This window comes from Bufo bufo, chromosome 1, assembly GCF_905171765.1.
Source record: "Bufo bufo chromosome 1, aBufBuf1.1, whole genome shotgun sequence".
Classification (NCBI taxonomy): Eukaryota; Metazoa; Chordata; class Amphibia; order Anura; family Bufonidae; genus Bufo; species Bufo bufo.
In genome coordinates, this window is record NC_053389.1 from 734,391,138 (window position 1) to 734,415,499 (window position 24,362).

Here is a 24,362-nt window from a genome sequence, read left to right on the forward strand (position 1 = left end):
TGATCTGGTTCCTGGTTCTTCACCTCCCAGTGGTCGCATTTATCCTCTGTCACCTGCAGAGACACAAGCCATGTCTGACTATATCAAAGAAAATCTTGACAGAGGATTTATCTGGAAATCATCTTCTTTGTAAAGGAAAAAAAAAGACAGTTCTTTTCGGCCATGCATCGATTACAGGGGCCTAAATAAAATCACAATCAATAACAAATACCCTCTTCCCCTTATTCCAGAGTTGTTTGACCACCTCATAGGAGCTAAGATCTTCTATAAATTAGATCGGCGTGGGGCCTACAACTTGATTCGAATTCGTCAAAGGGACGAGTGGAAGACCACCTTCAACACCCATGACGGTCACTATGAATATCTGGTGATGCCCTTTGACTAAGCATTGCTTCTGCAGTGTTCCAAGAATTCGTTAATGATATTTTCAGAGACTTGTTATACTCTTGTGTTGTGGTTTATCTAGATGATATTCTTGTCTTTTCTCCAGATTTGGCTACTCACCAGAAGCAGGTTCGTCTGGTCCTTCAAAGGCTAAGAAACAATCGTCTGTATGCCAAGTTTAAAAAATGTCTCTTTGAACAAACCTCGCTTCCATTTTTGGTGTACATATTATCTGATACTGGCCTACTGATGGATCCTGAAAAGCTCTCTGCGATTTTGAAGTGGCCTCGTCCTTCTGATTTAAAGGCTATTCAACGTTTCCTGGGGTTCGCCAACTACTTCCGCCAGTTTGTGCACACTTCTTTTCTTTGACAGTCCCCATCTCAGCCTTGACGCGTAAAGGGGCGAATCCCAAAAATTGCACTGCTGAGACTGAATCAGCCTTTCAAGCCTTGAAACAGGCCTTCTCTGCGGCTCCAATACTCCATCGTCTTGATGCCAGTAAGCAATTATTCTTGGAGGTGGATGCATCGTCTATTGGAGCTGGGTGCGGTGCTTTCACAAAGAGCTCCCTCAGGTAAGATGACAACATGTGACTTCTTCTCCAGGGCCTTCTCTGCTCCTGAGCGCAACTACTCGATTGAGGACAGAGTGTTGTTGGCCATCAAGATGGCATTGGAGGAATGGCGATACCTTATGGAAGGAGCCAGTCATCCGGTAGTGATCTATACTAACCACAAGAATCTCACCTACCTACAGTCTGCACAGAGACTTAATCCACGCCAAGCTCGATGGTCTCTGTTCTTTGCTCGTTTTGATTTTTTTCTTTACTTTCATGCTGCAGATAAGAACATCAAAGCAGATGCTTTTTCAAGATCCTTTGATTCCACTGACCAGGAGGAGCCCCAATTCATCATTGATCCCGCTAAAATCTCGGCCTGTCCAGTCAAACTATCCAAAATTCCTCCTGGAAAAACCTTTGTTGCAGAATCTCTCAGAGAACGAATCTTACTATGGGGTCATTCATCTAAAGTGGTGCGTCATGATGGTCAGAGAAAGACCTTCAGGTTCATTACACAGCGGTACTGGTGGCCATCCATGCGACAAGACATCCAAGAATTTGTAGTCGCTTGTCCGTACTGTGCTAAAAAAAAAACTTCCAAACAGCGTCCAGCCGGCCTTCTGCTTCCTCTTCCTGAGGTTTCCTGGCAGCAAATAGCTATGGACTTTATCACGGATCTACCCATTTCCTCCGGTTGTTCTGTAATTTAGGTAGTGGTTGACCGCTTCTCCAAAATGGCACACTTCATCCCTCTGCCTGGACTTCCTTCTACTCCCCAACTGGCCAAGAAATTTATCGAACACATTTTTCGTCTCAATGGCTTTCCAATCCGTATTGTGTCCAATAGAGGCATACAGTTCACGCTAAATTATGGAGAGCTCTCTGCAAGCAAATGTATCTCTGGACTTTTTGTCAGCATATCATCCTCAGTCCAACGGTCCGGTGGAGCGTGTTAACCAAATTCTGACAAACTTTTTGCGCCACTTCACTAACAGTCATCACGACAACTGGGTCGAACTATTGCCTTGGGCACAACAATCATGTCAGCGAGTCTTCCAAGAAATCGCCATTTTTTGTTGTTTACGGCCAACAACCGTTTATCCCACTCCCGGTGTCTCCTTCTTCCCTGCTGCAGATGCCACCTCTTTTAGAGTTCTCTAAAATCTCGGATGAGACTACGGGAGCTCTGAAAGAGGCTTTTGTACGCATGAAGGAGTCCGCAGATAAAAAACTTATAGATTCTCCTAAATTCTGTCCTGGTGATAAAGTCTGGCTCGTTTCCAAATACATCCGGCTCAAAATACCCTCCTACAAATTGGGTCCACGCTTCATCGGTCCATTTGAAATTCTTGAACAAATCAATTATGTTTCCTACAAACTTAAGCTGCTGGCCTCTCTCCAGGTACCGAATTCCTTCCACGTCTCTCTGCTGAAGCCCATCATCCTGAAAGGTTTCGCGAAAAAAAACAATCTCTGCTCCTGTTGTGGTCAGTGATGAGAACGTCTATGAGGTAAAGGCCATTCTGGGGATGAAGAAGAGTAGAGGAAAAACCCTGTTTCTGGTGGATTGGAAGGGGTTTGGCCCTGAGGAGAGATCTTGGAAACCCATAGAGAACATCAATGCTCTTCTTCTGAAAAAATAGTTGTCCAGGACCAGGCCTGAGGAGAGGGGGCGTAAGGGGGAATACTGTTAGCCCAGTGGCACTGCTGCTTCTAACCACGGGCGCCTGGCTCCCTCTTTTTCCTCCTGCCGTCATGCTGACAAACGCGTCCAGCAGGTAGCTTAAAGGGGTTGTCCGGGTTCAGAGCTGAACCCGGACATACCTCCATTTTCACCCCGGCAGCCCCCCTGACTTGAGCATCGGAGCAGTTCATGCTCCGATGCTCACCTTTGCCCTGCGCTAAATCGCGCAAGGCAAAGGCATTTTTTGGAGATCAGGTGACGTACCAGGGCTCTCCATGGGGCTGCCAGGAAGCCCAGTGACATCACCGGCACTAATGGGCAGGATTTAGCGCTGCCCAAGCCAGTAAAACAGCTAGGGCAGCGCTAAAGCCCACCCATCAGAGCCGGTGACCTCACCGAACACACTGTCGGGCGGAAGTTTCCGCCCGACAGTGTGTTATGATAAACAAAAGAGCCCTTGCCCTGCACAATTTACACTTTACAGGAGAAGTCCTGGCCTGGATCAACCCACTCTGGGAGAGGAGTGACCCAGTCATTATGAATCTACAGGCCTTCCTAAAGGCTTACCGTAGGGTGTTTGACGAGCCAGGACGCACCACCTCAGATGAGTCTTCTATATTGCGGTTGCGCCAAGGAAGTCAGTCCATGGGCCAGTATGCAGTCCAGTTCCAGACACTGGCCCCTGAATTGGGCTGGAATAATGAGGCTTTAGTGGCCGCCTTTTGGGAGAGTCTCTCCATGAAAATTAAGGATGAATTGGCCGGTCGGGATTTTCCCTGGATGACCCTATTTCCCTGGTCACCCAGATTGATTTGCGCTTTCAGGAGTGTGCTAAGGCGATAGCACGTGAGAGTAGGCAATATCATCCAGCGTCTTCAGTCCCCCAGCCTTCTACATCTGCGCCACAACCCTTGCAGGGTGACCGAGTCAGGCTGACTGAGCAAGAACGTGGTCACCGTCGTACAAGGTGGCTTTGCTTCTATTGTGGCGGAGCTGGTCATCTTCTCTGTTCCTGTCCTCTGAAGCTGGGAAAACTCCTGAGCCTAGGGTCTGTTGGGGAGGCGACCCTAGGTGAAGACCATTCTCCTCCTCTGACAGTAACCTTGTCATTAGGTGATGTTCGATTTACGGAGATGGCGCTTCTGGATTCCCGGAGCAGCAGGAAACTTCCTGCAACAATGCCTAGTGGATCGTCATCAGATACCTGTTCGACACCTGCAAAGTTCTCTGACAGTATCGTCCGTCGATGGAAAGGCTCTATCTAAATCCATACAGTTCATCACGGAACCTGTAAAATTACAGGTGGGAGCTCTTCATTCTAAAGAGATTTCGTTCCTGGTCTTCTCAAGTCTGTCTCATCCTCTCCTCCTGTGAATTCCGTGGCTTCGTGTTCATGAACCTGTCCTTGACTGGAGGTCCGGAGAGGTGCTTCGTTGGGGACAGTCGTTTCTTGGGAAGTGTCTTTCTTCTGTTCAGCCAGCTCGGTCATCTCGGGTACCACCCAATCTCCAGGGTTTGCCAGCAGTCTATCATGCTTATGCGGATGTCTTTGACAAGAAGGAAGCTGAGACGCTACCTCCTCACAGGCCGTATGACTGCCCTATTGACTTGGTTCCGGGCTCCTCACCTCCTCGGGGACGCATTTATCCCCTGTCACCAGCAGAGACTCAATCCATATCTGAGTATATCAAGGAGAATCTCAACAGCTGATTTATCCGCAAATCTTCCTTTCCGGCTGTGCAGGTTTCTTCTTTGTGAAGAAGAAAGATGTCTCACTTCAACCATGCATCTACTACAGGGGTCTTAACAAGATAACCGTAAAAAATAAGTACCCTCTTCCCCTAATTCCTAAATTCTTTGATCACCTCAGGGGAGCTAAAGTTTTCTCCAAATTAGACCTACGTGGGGTCTACAACCTGATCAGGATTCGCCAGGGGGATGAGTGGAAGACCGCCTTCAACACCCGAGATGGTCACTATGAATACCTGGTAATGCCCTTTGGACTAAGCAATGCCCCTGCAGTTTTCTAGGAATTTGTTAACGATATCTTCAGAGACTTGCTATATTCCTGTGTTGTGGTGTACCTAGATGATATGCTTTTTTTTTTTTTTTTCAGATTTGACTACTCACCAGAAGCAGGTCCTTCAAAGGCTAAGAGAAAATTGTCTGTACGCCAAGTTCGAGAAATGTTCCTTTGAGCAGTCTTCTCTTCTCTTCCTAGGATACATAATATCCGATACTGGTCTGCAGATGGATCCTGAGAAGCTGTCAGCGATTTTAAAGTGGCCTCGTCCTTCAGGTTTGAAAGCAATCTAGCGGTTCCTGGGATTCACCAACTACTATCGCCAGTTCGTGCCAAACTTCTCGTCCTTGACTACTCCCATCTCCGCCTTGACCCGTAAGGGAGCAAATCCTAAGAATTGGACAGCTGAGGCTGAATCCGCCTTCCAGGCCTTGAAGCAGGCCTTTTCTGTGGCTCCGGTTCTCCATCGCCCTGATGCTAACAATCAATTCTACCTGGAGGTGGATGCATCGTCTCTAGGAGCTGGGGCGGTGCTTTCACAAAAAGCTTCCTCCGGTAAGATGGTAACCTGTGGTTTCTTCTCCAGGGCCCTCTCTGCTCCTGAGCGCAACTATTCGATTAGCGACAGGGAGTTATTGGCAATCAAAATGGCACTGGAGGAATGGCGTTACCTTCTAGAGGGAGCATCTCATCCCGTGGTGATCTACACTGACCACAAAAATCTGACCTATTTGCAGTCTGCACAAAGACTGAATCCCTGTCAAGCCAGTTGGTCCTTATTCTTTGCCCGTTTTGATTTTGTTCTTCATTTCCGTGCCGCAGAGAAGAATATCAAAGCAGATGCTCTCTAGAGGTCTTTTGATGCTACTGATCGGGAGGATGAGCCTCAACACATCATTGATCCGCCAAAAACTGCTGTTTGTCCTGTCAAGTTGTCTAAGATTCCACCCGGAAAGACTTTTGTTGCGCAGAACCTCAGGAAGCAAGTTCTAGTCTGGGGTCATTCCTCAAAAATTGCAGGTCATGCCGGACAACGAAAGACTTTAAAATTCATTGCTTAACGGTACTGGTGCCCATCCATGCAGCAAGACATCCGAGAGTTTGTCGCTGCCAGTCTGTCATGTGCGCAATATTAAACCTCCAGGCAACGTCCAGCGTGTCTTTTACTTCCTCTTCCTGAGGCTCGTTAGCAACAGATAGCCATGGATTTTATTACTGATCTACCCTTGTCCTCTGGGTGTTCTGTGATCTGGGTGTGGTAGATCTTTTTCCAAAATGGTGCACTTCCTCCCTCTGCCTGGTTTTCCTTCGGCTCCTCAACGGGCGAAAAAGTTTATTGAACACATTTTACGCCTCCATGGTTTTCCCCACCGTTTTGTGTCAGATAGAGGTGTGCAGTTCAAGTCTAAGTTCTGGAGAGCTCTTTGTAATCTTCTGAATGTGTCTCTGGATTTCTCTTCAGCTTATCATCTGCAGTCTAATGGTCAAGTGGAATGTGTCAATCTAATTCTGACCAATTTTTTGCGACATTTCACCAACCTCCATCATGATAACTGGGTCGAGTTATTACCTTTGGCTGAGTTTTTGTATAATAACCATGTCAGTGAGTCATCCAAGAAATCACATTTTTTTGTTGTTTACGGTCAACAACCTAACATCCCACTCTTCTGTCTTCTACTTCTGGCACCCCTGCAGCAGATGCAACTTTAAAGTGTACCTATCATTTTAATCCTTTTTTCTTAATTCAGTACCTGTTATCTCAAACTTCAAATGTGTAATATATTGTCTATTTAAAAGTAGTTCGTAAATCCTCCGAATCAGTCCTCCATTTTGCGGTTGCTACGGTGTTATTACGGCCAAACATTGAGGACGTCTTCTGTTAGGCATAATCCTTAGACTGATTCACTGCATGTGTCTACATATTTCTTCCTGTTCGCAATTAAATGCACGCTCCCGCAATGTCCGGAGAGCTCTCTTATTACCCAGCTTTCCCCTGGGTGGTGATGTCACAGCATTGGACGGAGTCTTCCACAACTAAAGAGCGCGGCAAGTGGCATAGTGGCGGGAGAAGCATGCCTGGTATCATCTTACTGCAGCATGTCTAACATTGTTGTGCTCTGCCTCTCAAAGATATTGAAGTACTTTATCTGCTCAAGGTTAAATTTATTCAGCAGTAAGTGCATAATCATCACAGTGAAATTTGTGTTTGTATATGGGCCAAATAGCTCTCTCACTCTCTGATTATTCTACTTATTCCATAGCAGTGGAGCTCATGGAGGTGGGATGAGACTTGTATATCCAAAGTGCGCCACTCGAGATCTCACTGTAACCTTCCTCTTCAGTCTTTTTATGTGTGTGCCAGGAAGAAATGTGGGACCTATTACCCTAAAAAGTGATTTTTCATGAATGGTAGACATCAAACCATGCCACATTTTATGTAGTCCTTGTATATGTCAGACGATTTCCTTTACTTGTGTACTACAATATTGCTTCAATTCTTTGGTAACCTATTTTCAATATGTTGGAACGGTTGTACATTGCACTGCATGTAAGTTTGTGACACTCTATTTTGGTCATTTATCAAATGGTAGAAAGGGAGAACAGGTTTAGTTGACCATAGCAACCCAAAACAATTCCTCATTTCTTTTTCACAATGAGTTGCCCAAAAAAAAAGGAGGAATAGGAGGGTTTGCTATGGTCAACAAAGGCAGTTCTACTTTACACTATTCTGAGATTGCAAAATAAATTCCTGACAGACAGCCGTGTAATCGAACAAAATTTCAGAACTATTATTTCTCCACACCGGACAAAAAAGGTAAGTCAAAACCACCTGCACATCCCTTCCACAAACACAGCCCTTTTTCAACAATATTCATAATCATACTTACCTCTTTCCACTCAATTAGTAACAATTTTTGTTGTATTCTTTCGTAGATAAAAATTGCCCTCTTGTGTGGTTTCCGGATGTTTTTCTGGTAGCTGAGTTCACAACCCAAGTGTAATATTACACGTTTTCCCAAAAAACTTACATCTGATAAACATGTGACTTCATCAGACAGGGCAAAAATTTGGCAATATTGATGTATTTGCTCAGAAGGTCTTGGATGCTAAAAAGTTTGACACCTACAGAATGTGTTCTTTACATTTTCAACAAGATGCTTACGTGCATCATCCAGAAAAGAAAAAAAAACTCTACGTAAGGATGCCATTCCCACTGTTTTCCTTAGTCAGTGCACTAGTGCGAATTACCCTTTTTTGGAACACAATCGAAAACGTAGAAAAATGTATGGTTGCACAATTGAAGTTCCTAACACAAATACAAACTTCTTTTGTTCAATCTGTCAAAGTATTCACTCATACAATAGAAGATGCAACGTAGGAATAATGACAGATAGATTTTGGAGTCTGAAAGATAAGTCAACTCAAAATAATTTAAACTCACTTCATCATGGTCCATAAAAAAGTACAATGTAAGATTTTAGATAAGGAGCACAATTTATCTAGCAAGAAGCATAGACACTCAAACCCGGGACCAAATGATCAAAATGCGTGCACTCCATTGGTAAATGGCATAGATGTACAATCCAGTAGTTTTGGTTGTCAATTTGACCTTGATGTAGGTAATTTGAACATATTAGATCTACTAACAAGTGCTACAATTGAAGTACAGATTAATGAAGTCAATAATGAGGTATTTGAGCCTTTAATGGCTAGGGAATACTTGGAAGAATGCTCTTTATCACCCATACCACATAATATGGCAGTGAACAGTAATATCATTGACTTGGATGAGGAGAGCAATGCCTCAACCAGGCACAAACATGATTCAACTTTTCGTATCTCACAACGAATGGAATCTGGATCTTCTGAAGACTAAGAAATAAACAAAAATTTCATTCCCGGTGATGATGAAGATGAGGAGATAATGTCAGAATACTCAACTAATATGGAATCTTCCAGAGAAAATAACCCTGTGACCGAGAGCAAATTCATAATATTTGAATCCTTTATAGATCAACTCATAGTTCAGGTGGCCTGCAAACATCATGGTAATTGCAACATGCCTTTAAATTGTCTGTGAAGGTTCTCATTTATCCAGGTCATGGTATATCTGTAAAGAATAAATCAAGGCAACTGGACTTACTATAGATTTCTTGAAAACGTTTCACTCGTTCTTCCAACGAGCTTTCTCAATTCTGATTGAATTCAAGAAATCTACAGTAAGTCCAGTTGCCTTGATTTATTCTTTACAGATATTTAAAGAGAATTGTTAAATGTAAAACAGGTAGTTTCATTTCAGTGTAAGGCGAATGTACAAATAAACACTTTAGGCAGATTTTTCACAGCCAGACCAAAATTGGTTGGAAACCTGTTGGCAATATTATTTTATCTGCAGCAGTTTTAGCCAGTGGAAATACTTATGTGAAAATACAACAGTCTTTCCTTTTCCTTGCAGGAATACATTTTATAGCTCCAGCTACTTTCTACAGACACCAAAATCAGTATGTGTATCCAACCATCGACTTCAAATGGAAAGAACAACAGTCAAACATACTGCAATCCCTTGAAAATCAGCCATTATGTTTGGCGGGGGATGGACTATGCGACTCTCCGGGACACAATGCCAAATATTGTGTATAAAGCCTGTTAGATGTCAATAGTGGTAAGATACTCCATTTCAATATCCAGCGAGTCGGACAAGGTACCACCTCAGTCGGACTTGAGAAAGTTGCATGCCGAAAAGCTCTACAATTTCTACAGGAGCATCACATGAACATAAAACTCATATGCACCGATAGACATTCTGCTATAAGAAAAATGATACGTGAGGAATTCCAGGGAATGAGTCATGTTTTCGACGTGTGGCACCTTGCCAAAAGTGTGGGGGGAAAAATTATGGCTGCTAGCCACAAACGAGATTGCTCAGCTCTTGCTGCTTGGGTCGCACCGATTAGAAATCATATCTGGTGGTGCGCAAGCACTTGTAAGGAAGATGAGGATGTACTAATAACCAAATGGAACTCTCTTCTATATCATGTGATAAATGTGCACTCATAGGAAGATGAGAACAGTAACTATAAAAAAATGCCAGCATGATGATCTGGACGAAGATGTTTCAGCCAGAAGAATATGGTTGCGCAAGGACAGTGCTGCTTATGATGCTCTGCATAAGATTGTTCAAAACAAGCGTTTACTGAACGACCTAAAGAAAATATCAAATTTTTGCCATACCGGAGACTTAGAAGTCTTTTCATAGTGCAATTCTAAAATATCGCACTAAAAGGCAGCATGGACGGCATGGTAGCACGAACCCAGTTAGCCTCTATGGATCACAATCACGAGAAAGTCCATTCAGTTGTCATAGAATCTACTCAACGCGGGTCACCAGTAGGCAGTATTCCAAGGCCCGTAGAGCATGGTTTCTTAGGGCAATGTATAACAGTTCTAATCAAGACTTCCTCATTGAACTGATCAAAGAGGCAGTCGACATGGCCGCTGGACATCGAGACTGGACTTGGAACTCAAGAAATCCCTTCCAGAAAATATTGCTGCTGTGGATGAAGCCTATCAAAGAAAATCTCATTGCCCAGCATACCGTAATCAAGGTTCAAATAGTTATTTGAGCTCCATCTTCATTTGCCAATCTTTTCACTAGAATGGTTAATTGCTTAGATTTCAAACACTTGACCTATAACTAGGTACAGTTTTTTAATAGGTATAGGTTTTACAGTTTTACAGTTTCACTCAATGCAGCATTGCAGTTGAGGGACTCTGCTTATAATATATAAACAACTGAAACTTCTATCCCATACAAGGTAATTCTAACCAATATGTAAACAAATCAGACAACCAATAGAAGTATATGGTATTTTTTAATCTGGGTTATGAAAATCAACGCCTATTAAACCGGACTGGACAATTCCATGTATTTACATCAAAATATAATAACAGGCAATTAATTGTGTTAAAAATAATAAATATATAGTTATGCTGTAGTTAAAATCTGAATATATAAAGTGCTAGTGCAGTCATTTGTACACTAGCACTTTATGTATTGCATCCCCATCTTCAACATGACTACTACATGTATTTTGTATAAATGGTCAGTCTCACTTTAGCAAGTGGCATGTATTTTGTTGAGAAAGCTAATAACAGCCACTTAGTAATGTATTGTGATTGACCTTATTGCTTCCATTTCTGTCTGGAATCATTTTTCCATCACATTATACACTGCTAATTTCCGTAGGTACGACTAACCGGTAATCCATGAGTGGTGGTCGTGCCTGCACTCTATAGTAGAAAGTGCCAGCCTCAATGGTGGCCGAGACCGCATGAGTGGACATGGTCTGTTGCTTTTTACTGTAGTGTGCAGGCGCGACTGCCACTGATTACCGGGTGGTCGTAACTATGGAAACTGGCAGTGTATAATGTGAAGGAAAAATAAACCCAGCCAGAAATGGAAGCGATTAGGACAATCACAATACATTAGTAATTGGCTGGCATTAGCTTTCTCAACAAAATATATGCCACTTGCTGAAGTAAGACTGACCCTTTTAAGTTTTTTAATTGCCCTCAGTTTGCAATTCATGTTTTATTTTTATTTTTCTTCATAAATGTAATTGTTTGATCAGGTTACCAATGTGTTTATGTAATTTATTTTGACAAATAAATGCCATACACTACCATTAGTAGTATGAGCCGAATTGCCTTATGGTATGTGTAAGACTTTAGTCCGGCAACTTGAAACACAAGCTATCAAATTGGATGGGAAGTAAAAAAAATAAAAAAATAATTATAATTTATATATTATAGGCAGAATTATGTTAAGGGGAACCTGTCAGCGGCATAAACCACCCCAAACTGCCAGCAGTACCTTCAAGTAGCCGGCAGTGTGTTTCTAATGATGATTTTCTTCCTGCAGTAAAAGCAGGAAAAAACTTTCTTTTATCCCCTGAGCGTGCTTTTTTCGAGTCGCTCTTGAAGTCAAGGGGGCAGCGGCCTCCTTGCTTCAAGTCAAGGTAACCGCGTCCCCTTCCCTGCCCCTTCGCTGTGACTGACAGCGCTTATGCTGCTGACAGCCGTCTGGTTTTGCCGGACAGCCGGCTGTCAGTCACAGGAGAAGGGGCAGGGAAGGGGTTGCAGTTACCTTGACTTGAAGCAAGGAGGCCGCTGCCCCCTTGACTTCAAGAGTGACTCGAAAATAGCAAGGACGGAGGATAAAAGAACGTTTTTTCTGCTTTTACTGCATCTCACTGCCGGAAGAAATACATCATTAGAAACACACTGCCGGCTACTTGAAGGTACTGCTGACAGTTTGGGGTGGTTTTTGCCACTGCCAGGTTCCTTTTAACTAATATGGTATCCAATTGCATCTAAGTAGTAATGTTGATTGTTTTATGTAGTAGCCGTAATACAGTGCATAATAACTATGATGTATCTAGTACATGACCATGCTTCTTAAAATCTAAACGTCAATTTTTATTTATTTTTTGGAATGTATAGTAATTTTAGTAATATACTTTAATTACTGATATTGTACTTTTCTGTTTGAGCCCTAGCAACACTCCTCTTCTTTTTACATAACACAGTCAGTGTTGAGGTAGTCTCCACAGTTATGTAAACAGAAGACAGAGGAGTGCTGCTAGGGCTCAAAATGGGCCATTTTAGAACTTCTTTTTCTAATACAAATGTACGATTTAAGTAATTAAAGTATATTACAAAAATGGTCAGTATCAATGACACTATACATTACAAAAAAAAATAAAAAATTTGTGTTACGCTTTAATAATATTTGTGTCTTGGGTTCCTTTAATGCAGGACATGCAAATTAAATAAAGGTTATAGGCTAAATTAAATGTATTTGGTCATTTGATTCCACAGTATCCCAAATTAATTATCACATCTTAACCTTTGTGTTGTGTCCATGTGGCTCTGGATCACCGCAGCACATCCTTCCAGTTTCTCCACTTGCAATGCAGATAATTGTGGACACATTAATGAAAATGTTTTAACATCCAACATAACAAGAGAAACTGGCTACAGGCAACATGTGTAATCTACTAATAACAGTATTTATGAACAAAATGTACATGCACCGTCCAGTTGATATTTGGCTGTCGGATGCAAACACATTTTATTGATTTGGACCACCAATGGCTACGAGCACAGTGTAAAAATACGTGAAGGGAGGTAATATATGCACCATGGTGTGCTACTATCGACAGCCCTAGTCTGAAGATGTAATGCCGATTTAATGTGACTCATTTTACAGGATATTGTCTAAACCATGAACTCAAATGAATAGGATCGGCCTGTAACCTCTATTGAATTTGCACGGACAATCGCTATGTACGGTATTATTTTCCACACTTACTGTTCAGACACTATTTTACATAGAAGACTAAAATAATAATTTCTGTTCACTATTATTGTACTAAATTTTCTAACCATAAAGACTTAGGCTACTTTTACATTAGCGGCATATTTCTCAGGTATGCTGTTACAGCGGGTTAACATCCAGCATGATCCCTGTTGCCTACGAAACTATCCTCCGGCCCCATGCATTATAATAGTGGCGGGCCGGAGGTCCGCCGGCAGCAGCACGTTAAACATGTCATGAAGCAACCGTAATAAAACTTCAAAATGTCGTAGTGTTATTCCTTCCGCTTATAGGCATGTTTTTCCTGCTATCGCAGGACCTCCGTCCCACCAACATTATAGTGAACGGTGCCAGGCCATAGTTCCTGAGCCAACACTGATCATACGGGATGTTCACCCACATGAACAGCATGCGGGAGAAAGTTGCCGCTAATGTGAAAGCAGACTTACATAGAACCTCACATTATGTCTTATTGTGAAAGCTACATATGTTTCCGAAATCATATTCCTGTTCTGATATCAAGAAAAAAATTAAAAAGTTTAAAAGGATACTTCCTCTTGAACTCATTACATCTTTGATACACAGCAAAAAACTTTTTCATTGACGGGACTATGCATGGAAAACGTTCTTCATATAGGTATAAAAAAGAAGTAAAATCAAATTAAAATAACTATAGGGAAAAGGAGTGGTTGTGTCTGGTTTCTGCTGCAGATGGGGACACATTTTTATCAACAACATAAATACTTAAATCAGATATCTTGAGTCATTTCACTGGCATCATAGTCTAGACTCCAAAAGAAAAAACCTACGTACCGTCCATCTGGGTCTGGGTAACAACGTCTAATTAGTGAAGAGATGCCTGAAGGCACAGGTATTCTTTGACGTGGTCCCTATCTTCCATGAGCAAAACAAATGTAGGACCTATAAGCAGCCCTTCTAAGTGCCCTAATATTGTTTCCAAAACAGAAGAAAATAAGTTTTAGTTTAGTAAGTGATCAAACTAAGGTCCGCTTGCTTCAGCATAACTACAACTGCTAGTATGTGATAATCGCTGTACGTTGTACATGCATTTTTGTAGTTGTAGTGTTGACACCGTCGGATGGTCACAGGTTGAGCATGAATTTTCTGGAACAGGCATGCTTAATCTGCGGCCCTCCAGCTGTTGCTAAACTATCCCTGACAGCAGGGGCGTAGCTAAAAGCTCATGGGCCCTGGTGCAAGAGTTCAGCTTGGGCCCCCGTCCCTCAGTGCTTGTTGGCAAGGGGCAGGGGAGCACATATCCTTCCTGCTGCCTGAGGCAAACATTGAAAGGGCCCCCCTCATGCCAAATTCTTAACCTAACTCCTTCCCTCCAGTCAGAGGTGTAACTTGACCAGTATGCACTTTCTATAATGCCAGTGTCTTATGTGGCATAAGGGTCTTTGGGCCCCTCAGGCTCCTGAGCCCGATAGCGACTGCTACCTCTGCACCCCCTATGGCTACGCCCCTGCCTGACAGCCTACAGCTATCATCCTACAGAAGGGCATCATGGTAGTTGCAGTTTTACAACAGCTGGAGGGCCGTAGGTTGAGCATCCCTGTTATAGAACATTCAATCGCTACAAATCATTACAAAATAATTACCTTAATAACTTACCTGTGATGACACTGTTGTAGTTCTGTACTTGTCACTTTTCCATTGTAGGTCATCATCATGTCTAATATCTTCTCCGTCACCCTAACTTCGGTCAATTCCTTGTAATCAGTGATGCATGTTAAGCCAGTACAGTGGCGTAGAGTGGGTTGCCAGCACCCGGGGCAAGCCATGTATTGCCCTGCCCCCCCCCCCCCCCAAACCTGTGGACATGCCCCTTTTTGCAGATAACATAGTGGATGTCACCTGCAGTCCTATGTAACACTACAGATAACACAGTGATAACTCTCTGATTACAGATAATGTAGTAGATGGGTGTGAGGCCCCAGAATTCAGAACACACACAGTGTGACCTGAAGTCTGGGGCCAGGATGCAGCAGGGTGGGCCATATTCTCAATCTCCTCCCCCAACCTTACCGTGAAACAGATATGTGGATGGACATTATTATATACAGTAGAATACAGCACCACATACCTCATCCATCCAGTGACATCTCCTGTGATGTAGACTTTCCTCAACGTCTTCATTCGGAGATAAGACCGCCATGATGCCTTCTTTCAGTCGCATCTTATCTCTACAGAGTTTCACAGAAAACATTTTTAGATTCCTCACTTTATTATTATCCTCTACTATCATTATACACAAGGGGCCATGATATATACAAATAATACAGAGGGGCCATTATATATTATAATAATACAGAGGGGCAATTATATATACTAATAATACAGAGGGGGCCACTATATATACTAATAATACAGAGGGGGCTATTATATATACTAATAATACAGAGGGGGCTATTATATATACTAATAATACAGAGGGGGCTACTATATATATACTAATAATACAGAGGGGGCTATTATATATACTAATAATACAGAGGGGGCTACTATATATATACTAATAATACAGAGGGGGCCACTATATATACTAATAATACAGAGGGGGCTACTATATATATACTAATAATACAGAGGGGGCCACTATATATACTAATAATACAGAGGGGGCTACTATATATACTAATAATACAGAGGGGGCTATTATATATACTAATAATACAGAGGGGGCTACTATATATACTAATAATACAGAGGGGGCCACTATATATACTAATAATACAGAGGGGGCTACTATATATATACTAATAATACAGAGGGGGCCACTATATATACTAATAATACAGAGGGGGCTACTATATATACTAATAATACAGAGGGGGCTATTATATATACTAATAATACAGAGGGGGCTACTATATATACTAATAATACAGAGGGGGCTATTATATATACTAATAATACAGAGGGGGCTACTATATATACTAATAATACAGAGGGGGCTATTATATATACTAATAATACAGAGGGGGCTATTATATATACTAATAATACAGAGGGGGCTACTATATATACTAATAATACAGAGGGGGCTACTATATATACTAATAATACAGAGGGGGCTATTATATATACTAATAATACAGAGGGGGCTACTATATATATACTAATAATACAGAGGGGGCTACTATATATACTAATAATACAGAGGGGGCTATTATATATACTAATAATACAGAGGGGGCTATTATATATATACTAATAATATAGAGGGGGCCTTATATATACTAATAATACAGAGGGGGCCACTATATATACTAATAATACAGAGGGGGCCACTATATATACTAATAATACAGAGGGGGCCACTATATATACTAATAATACAGAGGGGGCTATTATATATACTAATAATACAGAGGGGGCTATTATATATACTAATAATACAGAGGGGGCCACTATATATATATATACTAATAATACAGAGGGGGCGATAATATATACTAATAATACAGAGGGGGCCACTATATATACTAATAATACAGAGGGGGCCACTATATATACTAATAATACAGATCTCTGCTGTCCATATACCAGGCCTACCACCAATATTACCCCTTCATATACCGCCTGCCCGCCTGGTCACCCTGACCAGGCGGGCAGGCGGTATATTAAGGGGTAATACTGGTAGGCCTGGTATATGGACAGCAGAGATGGCATCCTCTGGGCAGTACTGTCTCTGGTCCTCCTTCACCAGCACCCTGACTGCCACCTGCATAGCCTGTGACACTGACTTTCACTCACTGATAGCCAAGCAGCAAGCAGTGAAGTGCCATGAGAGCTAGGCTACGCAGGTGGCAGTCAGGGTGCTGGTGAAGGATGACCAGAGACAGTACTGCGCAGAGTAAAAATATAGAGTTCGGACCACGCATATCATCAAGGCCAGTATGCAAACAATTTTTCTTTCTTCCTTCTCCCTTTTGAAAGAGAACCGAGGGCTGCAAATACCCTATATATGGATATCCTGCAACTAATAAAAGTTAAGATAGTGTAAGTCCGTATGGTTAGGTGACCTGCACTGCACAGATTATACTTACACAGCACTATGTAAACCAAGGCGTGTATACAATCCCTCCGTAGTTAGTTGTTCTTATTTTGACGGAGATCCACGTTCTCATGCAATACCGCAGGATCTACATACGGACTTAATTCAGATATACCCCAGGTGAATCTGCTGTTTTTTTCTTTCGATTTCTTTTCCTAGAGGTTTCTGTGAATACAAGTGGCTTCTGCAATAGTGAAGCTCCGTTGGTGTTTGGTTAAAAACATTTATTTGCACATACTCACAAACACGCTCTTTAAAATTGGCATTTAAAAATCCCAGCATCTTAAACTTTTGCCCGACCCGTCACACACAGGCTGCGCTCGGTCCTGAAGCGGCAGCCATCTTCTCTTAGTTCTCCTGGAAGGTGGGCGGAGCCTATATCAGTGCCAGTGCGTACAGCCTTGCGCGCCCTGGTGATTCATCAGGGCGCGCTCCTTCGGCCGGGCTGAGAGTTTACCGGCGGTCCTTGCTCACTCTCTGCGCAGTGCAGCAGAGAAGCAGAGCGAAAACATTAGTGTTTTTGCGCCAGCGTCCAGCCAACGCCCCCTGCAGTCTGGCGCCCGGGGCAACAGCCCCTCCGCCCCCCCTTCCCCCACGCTACGCCACTGAGCCAGTATCAAAATAGGGGTTTAGTGCGTCTTCCTCCTGACAACATTTGCTCTCTGTAAAAGTTGGCATAGAGATACAGTGGCCACAAGTGCACCAACTGGAATTGCCAATTCTCTCACTAACGTAGCTAGTATCTATTGGAATGGCACCAAAACTTTCCGATTCTGGATCATTCTGAAAGCATTGTACAGAATATCTTGATTTTTCCTTATTTTTAGTGTGTAGTTCGTCTAGTAATTCTAGAAGTTCCTGTAAAAAATTTAAGATATTTATTCATGAGCAAATGTGTTTATCATTGCTTTTTCATAAAAAAATTAATTAAATGTTCCTATCTTTTGTATGGGTGCACATTTATTTACCGGATCATCATGAATATGCAACAGCGTTCTCTTTTCAACCTCATCGTCAGTGTCAGTACTATCAGAATCTGGAACAAAATCCAATAAAGAAATTAAAAAAAAGTAATAAAAAAATGTAAATTGTTACTTATTTTTCTCTATTTCTGTAATGTACTGGGGCATTGATACTGTCGTTTTTGGTAACAATTTTATTAATAATATAATACCGAACACAGGAGGGAAGGGAAGAGGTACTAGGCTAGGAAAATAGGGAAAGGGGATAGTAAAACAACTATTGAATCCCTAAACCGAGGCCTGACTACTATCAGTATGAACAGCCACCGATGGTAAGAATGTTCAGATGCAGGAACCTAGAGCAGTACCTGACCCTAAAGGGCCCTGGAAATAGTGTCAGGACAAAAGATGACCTATTCCTTCCCAGCTGAAGGAACAGGAGACTCCCTCTGGCCTTTTAACAATAGGGGGATAAAACAAACTAGAAATAGGGAAAATACACTTACCGTAACTATGAAGTACGAGCATGAGCATGAACTCAGAGGAGAAACAAACACCAGCACTTTCAAAACCCGAAAGGAGCTATCAAACGCATACCATGTTGGGTGAGACCCGACTAAATAGAGGAGTTGGAATGACCACTGAAGCTACACCTGAGAGGAGAGGTTTGGTCATAACCAGCAACAACAGAGAAACAAGGGAAATCAAAGAAGCTATAAGATCACATCACGTGTAGCCAGTCTCTTAGAACTTTTGAGCCCTGTCAAGAGAGAGACCATGACAAAAAATAGCTGTAAAGTGGGTCATTTCTAACCTTATCAACGCTCCTCTGTCTTCTGTTTACATAACACAGTCAGTGTTGAGCAGGTCTCCATAGTTATGTAAACTGAACATAGTGTAACGTAGCAAAGGCTAAAATGGCCCACTATAGGCGACATGCAAACATTCGTGGAACTCGGTCCCATAGGCGCGCGCAGCCTATTGCATTAGGGTGTGCACCCTAAAGCACAAACACACACGCCACGTGTGTCTATGTATGTATATATTATATACACATATATATATACACACAAATACACTCTGCATACATACTATCAATATAATGAAGGGAGAAGAAATCATTAAGACCCCCAATGTTAATAAGACCCCAATAAGACCTCAGATCAGACCCCAATGTGAACGACTCCCAATCAGACCTCAGATAAAAGCCCCAGTGCCTCATATCAGCCCCCAGTGCCCCTCTTCAGCCCCCCAACAGCCTCTCTTCACCCCCCAGTGCCTCATATCAGCCCCCTAGTGCCTCAAATCAGTCCCCAATGCCCCTCTTCAGCCCCCCAGTACCTCATATCAGCCCCCAGTGCCCCTATTCAGCCCCCAGTGCCTCTCTTCAGCCCCCAGTGTCCCTCTTCAGTCCCCCAGCAGCCTCTCGTCAGCCCCCAGTGCCTCATATCAGCCCCCAATGCCCCGCTTCAGCCCTCCAGTGCCTCATATCAGTCCCCAGTGCCCCTCTTCAGCCCCCAGTGCCCCATATTAGCCCCCAATGCCCCTCAGTGCCCCTCTTCAGCCTCTCTTCAGCCCCCCAGCAGCCTCATATCAGCCCCCAGTGCCCCACTTCAGCCCCCAGAAGCCTCCATCAGCCACCAAATAAAAAATAAAAAAACACTTACCGGTTCTGCTCCAGATGCCGCCGCTCCTCACCTCCCCCACTCGGTAATCCTCTTGTACAATCTTCTGTGTAGGGGCGCGCACAAAGTGAGGTCACAGCGCGGCCTCACACTGTGCGCAGCCTTCACAGTGGGGTGCCGAGGACCAGGAAGGAAGAGGGGAGTAAAGTGCTTTCAGCGCTTCCCGGACCCGGACAGAACCTCGAGTCGGCTTGATTAGGGTATGCCAAGGCACACCCGGCATACCCCGTGCGCACGCCTATGCTCGGTCCGTGAAATCCCATCCTGCCCTCCAGCTGAGTGCAAGAAGCGCACGGCGTCTTATGAACAAATGACGCCGTCTGCTTCATGCACTGAAGGCATGGACCGTGTTCAACGGATGTGTGCATGACACCTTAGAGGTATTTTTCTAATAGAAAATTAGGTAAATTATATACCACAAACACGGTATCTGATAGCTCGTTTTCATAAATGACATTTTCATCAAATGGCGTAGATAATTCTGATTCCTAGAAAAATAAATAATAAACTACAATTATTAGTAAGGATAACATTATAAACTTTCATGAAGATGTACAGTGTGGGGGCACCCTGGGTGACAGCTTGGGGAAAGAGTGCTCCCAAAGGTTTAAAATCACCCTTTTCGTCCATTCTGTCACCAGGCTATCATTCAGGGTGTTAAGAGGTACATTGTGGGTGCACCCTGGGTGACAGCTTGGGGACAGAGTGCTCCCAAAGATTGAAAATCACCCTTTGCGTCCATTCTGTCACCAGGCTATCATCCAGGGTGTGAAGAGGTACATTATGGGGGCACCCTGGGTGACAGCTTGGGCACAGAGTGCTCCCAAAGTGTGAAAATCACCCTTTGCCTCCATTCTGTCACTGGGCTATCATCCAAGATGTGAAGAGGTACATTGTGGGGGCACCCTGGGTGACAGCTTGGGGACAGAGTGCTCCCAAAGGGTCAAAATATCACCCTTTGCGTCCATTCTGTCACCGGGCGATTTGTATAAGTCCGGCTAAGCTGAAAGACTGATCGATTATATTTTCAAAACAGACCCAATATCAATGGTACGCTTTTACAAAAAATAAAAATATATATCACATAGGTTTGCTGATCCAGAACATATAGATACCATTCTAAAAATTTTACGGGAAGTTCAATAGAATCCTGATGATAGGCGTGCTCCAGATGCGTTGCAGCAGAGAATTATGGGAAGTGGGGGCAACGTCAGAAGAGCGCTGCATATGGGCACTACAGTCCTGCCCCCTTAGAACAGAAACGTAGATATTGTGAAGACCGAGTAACAGAATGACAGTCTCAGAAACAGCATTCAAGAATCAGTGGCTGTTTCTCCATGTTACACCCCTGCGGTCCCAGTCGCTTCATGGGTACCTGCAGACAGGGGTTGGTGAACATGCAGAAGATCTGTGGGTTTTGCACTAAAACAGCACAAAATCTCGATTTCTAACTGTGCTTTTTGGAAAGTATTTGATGTGGTTTTGCCACAGATATCACCCTCCATTAGAAAAGGGTGAAATTCACAGCTAAAACTACAAACACCATTGACATGCTGAGGAATTCTAAATCCTCACCCCAAGTCTATTTCTGTATGGAAAACATCCACAAAGTACACAGGAGATTAGTTTAATGTCATACACCTTTCTGGTAATGTACTAGACTGCAGTTTTCCGCACATGTAGCCTATGGTTGAATCATCACCCACTGTCCCAGGTGCGATGTCCTCATTTTTGGGGTCATGAAAGCGGCCACCCAGCTACCAGAACACACACACATTGATAATGATAACTCGTGTGCGTGCGTGTTACAGTTGCCACCTTTCCCAACAAAAAAGAAAGTTTACATAGGTTAAAAGAGAGAGTATTGGTTTGGGGGCATCGTTTAATACAGGATGTTACTTGATTATATTTTAGGTTATCCCAAAAGATAGCACATGTCTTATCTTTTGCGTGAAAGCCTAAGGAAGCGCTTTGTGGCGTTTACGTGGGCTTCCGATCCTGGCCTCCGCTCTGTAAAAGATAGGACATGTCATATATTTGTCCGTATCTTACAGATTGCAGACCCATTCAAGTCAATGGGTCCGCATCCGCATCACGGAGTGCACATCGCTGGTGCCTGTGGATTGCAGACCGCTATTTGCAGTCCGCAGCACAGGCATGGAGCCCTTACTCTGCGCTGAAATCTGGTGCTTGTGCTGAGATCATGCGGAAGCCATATATTGGGGACCCACCATTTGTAATAGAGGCACGGAGCCCTTGCGTTCAGATGCATGAGCCCTGAGTCTAAGTTTCCAAGTACAAAGGGCACCTGGTGTAAGAGCTGTATCCTGAAGAGAACTGAATTGCATTTCTGGACCAAGTAAGGGTCTTCGCCGCGGTGACATGTGCATGCAAGCAACAGACGGTTAGCGGATACAGTACAGTGCTCGGGTGGTGTGTGTAAAAGGAACCAAGCACCATTTTCGTCCACCTGAAGTTAGTTATTCAGATGTCTCACAAGCAGCTTCTAAGTTCCCTAGTTGTTATTTAAAAGGGATATTGCTCAGAGATAAACCTTGAGAGTCTACGTGTGAGAGAGAGGGATACTCCCCTCACACAGGCATGCGGCTGAAGACAGGGTTAACCTAGAATAGTTTGCTGGATTTTGCAAGTCCCTCTTTGCTGCTTAAATGTCCCTCTTTTTAACCCGGGAAATAAATTTGAATTAAATAAGTGTATTGAAGGGTCCGACATTTGGGTCCCCCGCCGAGCAGCTGTTTGAGAAGACATCGGCGCTCCTTTGTCAGACCCCCACCGATCAGATACTGATAACCTATGCTGAAGATAGGTCATCAGTATCAAAATCCCGGAAAATCACGTTTAAACTGTTCAAGAAACTGTCTGGTTCCTACCTGTATATTAGACCTCACCTTATATATTTTTTAATTATTTGGTGCGATCCTTTCGCTTGTTCTGCGCTGAATCGCGCAGGGCATTTTTTCGAGAGGGCGCAGGGCAGTGCTGTTTGTTTTCTATTTTTTACACTGCAATGGGCGCATTTCCCCAGGGTCCATAAAGATTCTGGTAGTACTTGTTTCGTGACATCAGTTGCAATGAAGCAACAAGGGCACACGGCCCCTTTTAGCGATACTGTGGATGGTACCCAGGTGTAGGAATGCCAGAGTGGTGTAGGGTGGCTTAAATGTCCCTTAATGTTGGTGCACGTGTCATGGTGCTCCTACCTGGATACGCTGGACCCCAGGCATTGGCCCCGAAGCAATAAAAAGGGGGAAGTTGAATTAGGGGGTGAAGAATAAATTTAATCCAGACCTTGTGATGAAGTTCAATAACCGCTTTACTTGAATAAACGTTTCTCCAACAGTTTCAGGCTTTGTCTTGGTTCCCAGAAGGCTTTAGCATTAACTCTGGCAGGCGAACAAACTCAACTCTGCTACATCTGGTGCTGTTGACAGGCTGACTGAATAACTTTGCTTTAGCTGTCTGCTGCAACTTCTCTCTTTGTAGTCTGACTCTAGCTTACTCCAGGGAACTTTTCCTCCTAGCTTCAGATGATCCAAGCTGTGGCCTCCACATCCAGCAGAGCTGCTCTGGCTGGCTTGCTGGGCCTGGACACATCCAACGGCGACGTGCCCAGACCTTGCTTCCTTCTAGCTAGACTGACCTCTAACTAGTCCCCTCCCCTCCTTAGAGGGAGAGTTAGAATGGAAAGAAGGGTTCCATTCTCTATAAATGTAGCTCTGCCATGCTTGCTGCCACCTTCTGGTGAACCAGGTAAATTACATGAACAATAACAGTTACCAACATTAGAAATGCACAGTGTTTAGGACAATACAGCTCAGGGCAGGGGAGAGTATCGGAGCATGGTATGCTCCGATGCTCATGTTAGAAGGGCTAGAAGGGTGACGATGGGGATATGGCCGGGTTCAGCTTTGAACCTGGACAACCCCTTTAATAGTATGGGCGTTTTTGGACGCAGCAATGCCCATGATGTTTATATTTTTTTTATTGGCTGTGTTTTTTTTTTTTTTCATTCTAGCGAAAGGGGGAGATTTCAATTTTTTTTATTTTTTTTTAGCTCCTCTAGGAGGCTACAATACTGACTAATCAGATTTATTTTTTAGATCGTACTATAGTATAAGCTGAATTTGCTGTTATTCTATGCTGCAGGCCAATATAGGAACTGCAGCTCTAATAAGCTTGGTCTCTTCGGAGAGACTTAGCGTGTTAGAATGAAGTACCGGATTCCCAATCACAGCACAGGTTAGCCAGACTTAAAGGGGTTTTCCCATCTCAGACAATGGGGGCATATAGCTAGGAGAACGGAGCCCTGAAAGTGGTGGAGGGCGCACTGCGCATGCGCAGCCGCCATCCATTCATTTTTATGGGGCCCCATAGAAATGAATGGGAGCGGTGGCCGTGCAAGTGTAAGCTGTGTACCGGGGTGGGCTCCCCAGGATACAGCGAAGTCACAGACAAGGAAAGCGACACTGACACCAGCTTTATATGCAAGAACAGAAACTTTCGTCGGAAATAGTAATAACACAAGTACAAACAGTATAAGTAATACCCCAGGCCCACAGTCACCGTCCCTGTCCGAGGGA